The following is a 5,029-nucleotide window of genomic DNA, read 5'->3' as shown; positions in this document are numbered from 1 at the left end:
CCTAGGGTGAGGTGGGGGTGGGGGAAGCTGCTGCAAATGGTTTTCTATGTGGGACAATGAAAATATTCCAAAACTGATATGCTAAAGCCTGCACAATTCTGTAAACGCACTCAACACTGGTACTTGTACACTCTAAGTGGGTGAATTGTACCGTACACAAATTGTATCTTATTAAAGCTGCTAAGACATTAAACTGGATTTTCTTCTTTGCTATTAAAATAATAATAGAAGGTGGTAATGAGGGGGTGGGCAGAGGAAGTCCTTGGGCTTCCTAAGCCCCTCTTCCACCAACAGCCTGGGGTGGACATCCTGGGGCCTGGGACTTTTCACCAATGTTCTCTCTGAACCATGAGCAGAAACTGTGGGGGTGGATATATCCTGGGGCCTGGGACTTTTCACCAGGGTTCTCTCTGGAACCATGAGCAGAAACTGTGCTCTTTACCATGACCACAGATGCTGCCATCACTGGGACATCATCCGAAGCCAAAGCCCCCAGTCAAACAGCCCCCAGGAGATGGCTGTGATGGACCCTGTTATTCTCTGCTTCTCATCCCTGTCTTCCTGGGTCACTGACACCAGGGACTCCTCCCATCACTATTTCCTTCCTTCCCATATGTGTGTGGGCTCCCCATGTTCCCCACCTCTGCTGAGTCCTCAAATCATCACTGCCCTGTAACTCCCTCGGTCCCTCAGCCTAAGGAATACCCACCCCCACCACGTAAGTGCAGCTGGGGCCCCCAGGACCCTGCTATCGTAAACCACACTCTAGAGTGCAGATGGCTTCTTCTCACCCACCTGCCACCCCCAATGCCACTTCCAGGTCTTTACTTTTCCACCTTTACAAAAACATCAATTCTAGACAGAGCCAACTACTCACCCTCTCTTTCCCCCTATCTGAGGTGACTGGATAAGATCATACATCAACTCAACTAAGCCCTGCTGACACAGTTTAATATAATATAGTATTGCTGCCAAAAAATTAAACCAAGTTTCACTCTGAGAACTACTTTTACAACTTAAAATACTATTCCCAGATCTAAGCTGGAATCTGACCTCAGAATGTCTATTTATGGTCTTGACCTCAGCAAACAAATCCACACCTTCATCCCTCTTTCCTGGTTAGATGGCATGATCCCCTCCATCCTGACAAACACCTTCTCTCGGGCCCCTTGGATAATAGTGGGACAGGCGCCAGCAGCCATGCAGGGCTCAGGCAGGCTCTGACTGTAGCTGGAGCCCGCAGTCAGGCTTGTCCTCCCTTCTCTTCAAGCTTATGACTCTGCCAACCTCTCAGCAGGTGCTTCGTTTCCTTCTTCACAGGGAAATAGAAGTTGTCAAGCAGGAAATCTCTGATTCCTCCTCTAACATCCAGAAAGCTCACCTGCATCCAGCCACCCAGCCATCCTGCTCTTCCCACAGGGTCAGTGCTTCCCGCCCGCCCCTGCCTCCTGGGCGGCCGCGACCCACCCATGCCTTCTCTTCTGCTGCCTCCTTTCACAGTCAGGGCTCCAGAAGGGCACTGGGGTTGCCATCTCCACTGTCTCACCACCAGCTGCTCCCACACTACTGTAGTTAGGGTTCTGCCCTGTAACTCCCTTAGAACTGCTCTACCCAGCGGGCTGGCTGAGGCCCTCCTCCCTGCTGAGATCCCAGAAGCTCCATCCTCTCCTGCCTGGACCTCCCCAGCATCATTCCTTGCTGTGCCCCCATCCCGGGCTCTCTAACTGAGCTTGCCCAGAGTCTGAGAGGTCCACATCTGATGCCTTCTCCCCTGAGGGGACACAGCTGCTCCTTCTCTGATGTTCCCTACCTTCCAACCTTACCTGCCCCCACCAGGGGTTCCAGGCAAATTAGACCACTTGAAGTTTTTCAGGCATGGCATTCCCTTGGCCCAGCACAGTCCTCTTGGAGACCCCTTCTCCAGGGGTGGGGGCACAGCAAGGACACACATCCTTCTCAGGCATCTCTTCCCCAGGGTTTCAGTACCTTTTTGCCAGGCTGGATTTCATTCCTTATCTGGCCCCTCAAAGCAGAAGGGGTGCTTTCCTGGGTGAATGAGTGAATGAACGCGGATAGGAACCTCACTTCCTCCCCCCACCTCAGGATTCAAACCTGTACGTAAGCTCTGGATAAGGAGATCCCTGTGACCCTTCTTAAGAAACCACGACCCCATGACCTGGAGTAAACTGTCATGACAGCAGGCAGGGCCCAGTCAGGACACAGAAGGACACTGGCCTCACACACTTCAATCAGCCTGGCTTCAATCTCAGCCACAGCACCAACAAATTAATTAGGAAGGTCTGTCTGTCCTAGTCAGCTCTCCAAGCTGGAATCTGTGAAACAACCAAGCCTCGACACAGGGCAGAGCCTGCTTCCCCATTCAGGCTTCTCCACCTGGGACAATGTCTGGATTTTTTCTCACTAGAGTTGCTTCTAAGGGTCAAGGTATCACTTTCCAGAAAAGCCCTGCTAAAATGCAAACAGGTCACCTATGAGGACATATGCTCTGACCTCCTATGTCCTGCCAGCCTAGACTAGCCTGTTCCTCCAAGAGGGAGGGAACTGATGAGTGGGCACAGGGACAGCCAGAAATTCCCAGTCCACAAGGGACAGGTGCTGGCCTGCTGCTCCCTACCCCCCAGAGCCTCAGAAAGCACTTAGAGCTTTCTTAAGAGAAACCTGGAAATCAGCATTTCTGACAAACACCTTCTCTTGGGCTCCCTTGGATAATAGTGGAACAGCTGCCAGCTGCCATGCAGGACTCATGCGGGCTCTGACTGTATCTGGAGCCCACAGTGAGGCTTGTCCACCATGGCAGTTTAACACTCTGCTGCGGTCTGTGAGCCTCTGCTGTTGTAGTGGGACTCCTGGGCTCTGGGGTTCCCTGCACACAGACCCTTTAAGCCCACAGCCACCCCATCTTCATATTTGTAATTAAACCCCAGATTGCTGCCCTGCCTGATACTGCATCTTCTCTAGGAAAAGTGATTCTTCTCCCCTTCCCCCTGGCTGCTTTTAGATCACAAGTCCAATCCATCTGACGTTGTGTTCTGTCATGTGAGGGGTCACAGAACCTAATTCTTGACAGCACAAGCTCATTCTCCTCTGCCATGGAGTATAAGGGAGATGGCAAGGACAGAAATGTGTCTTCAGTGGCCCCACAGTTTACTGGCATCAGTGCTGAGGGGCACCAAGCTGCAGAGCTGTGAGAAACCCACAGGGAGTTCTTGACCTGTGTGGGCTCAGAGCCCATGGGTGTTTCTGGAGGGGCCCAGTAGGTCTCCCTATTTTTATATTTATATTTATTGCAGAATAATTTCCACAGAGCAAGATTCATCCTTGTAAGTGTACAGGTCAATGAGTTCTGATGAATATAGTATCACCCGTTGGCTTAAAACTCCCCTGCTAACTGGATGCCACATCAGGTTATACTCAATCCCTCTGAATTCCCTGAGCAATCAAATCTGGTATAAAGAGCCTTGGCACTGTGAGCTTTTGTCTTATTCCTTAATTTGATATTCATCTTGTCTCCTCTGCCACACCTATGACCTCAGCTGCCGGTTAAGTCCAGACATTGTCACATCTACAGCATTGCCCGGTGTCTCAATACCACCAGCCAGAAACCCAGGCTTCTCTGCAAACCTTCCCATCTAAGCAGCCTGGGGAGGTGAAGCAAGGAGCTCTCAGTAGAATGAAAAGGCCGTGTGGGGCTTGGTGGTACTTGCCAGTTGGCACCCCCTGCTCTTAACACTATTCAGCTGCCACCCTGAGGCCAACGCCCCTGCAGCCTCCAAACATGGCCAGACCAGGGCCTCTGCCTGCTGACCTCTCTAGCCTGAGGTCTCTATCCCTCTGACTCTGCCACTGTGCAATGGGACCAGCATTTCTCTGCTCTGGTTTGATAGGCCTGTGAGATATTCCCTTGGGTGGAGCACCTCACATCCTCAGACCACAAGCCAAAACAAATTCACGAGTGGCCCTAGTTTGCCTGCAAAAAGAAATCATGGAACACCAAGTAGGCAGCTACTAAATTCACACAATCAATCATACAGGAACATTTGGGCATTTCTGTGAGAGGCTGTGTGTAAACGGGAAAGGCAAGGCCAGACCTGGGGTTAGGCCTATCCCAGGTGCCCTCAGAGCTGTGTAACTTTCACCCCTGGGAAAGAGCTGGAATCCTACTTCTGCAAGGGCCTGAGAGTCACACCTCCTTAGCATCCCAGGGGTCTGGGTTAGACACAGGACAGGGTGCTACCTTGGGGCTGGTGAGTGGGACAGTTACTGGAGGAATCTCAGAAGAGATGGGAAGGGTAGAAGGGTCCCGGCTGAGCTTGGGAAGGGGGGCGTTGGCAGATGGCAGCGAACCGCACAGATGCATGTGGACGATGGCAAGAGGAGAGCCTGCAGGGCCTAGGCTGTAACTCTGGTCACTGGGCCATCACCACTGAATCTGGGGACACCTGTTTGACTTTTCTTGCAACCTCTCTCGTGGGCTAAGCCTAGACAACACCTGTCACACTGAGAAGTTATCCCTGCTTGGATGCTGACTATGAAGATGAAGCCCACATGAAGATGTGCCAGCTGTTGTGTCCAGTATATTTTCTGTGTCTTCTATTGTTTCCTTTTCATTTCAAGGGCAATGAAACTAGAAGAGCCCTTCTGGAAGAGAAACGCTGCCTCTCCTACCAAATCTCCAAGCTACACTCAACCTTTTACAGGCAAAGTGTGGGAGACTAAAAAGCAAAAGCAACTGGTTCTTCCCTTTTGATCCCAAGAACCATACGGCTTTTACAACTTTCAGCTGAAATTTCCATCAATGGAGGAACTCGTATGTGTTTACCCCCTTCACAACCACTCACCACAATGGGAAAGACTTCAGATATCACTAGAGCCAATCCCCATAGCTCAGAGAGCAGGAAACCAAAGGCTGAAGAATTTAGGTGACTGATAAAAGCTAGGATCCCAGGGCTACCAGGCACTCTCCCTGTCCACCAGGTGGAGTCCACAAAAAGCCAGATGGGGAAACCTG

General features: G+C 51.2%; 1 protein-coding gene across 1 annotated transcript in view; it reads right to left on the bottom strand.

Annotated features, from left to right (window-relative positions):
* Positions 1 to 5,029, bottom strand: part of MYO5B (myosin VB) — a 316,910-nt gene that overhangs the window by 95,638 nt on the left and 216,243 nt on the right. The gene's annotated exons all lie outside the window — the stretch shown is intronic.

This window comes from Otolemur garnettii, unplaced genomic scaffold, assembly GCF_000181295.1.
Source record: "Otolemur garnettii isolate 467f Iridium unplaced genomic scaffold, OtoGar3 scaffold00012, whole genome shotgun sequence".
Classification (NCBI taxonomy): Eukaryota; Metazoa; Chordata; class Mammalia; order Primates; family Galagidae; genus Otolemur; species Otolemur garnettii.
The sequence above is the reverse complement of the archived record's forward strand: the minus strand, read 5'-3'. Positions and strand labels throughout refer to the sequence as shown.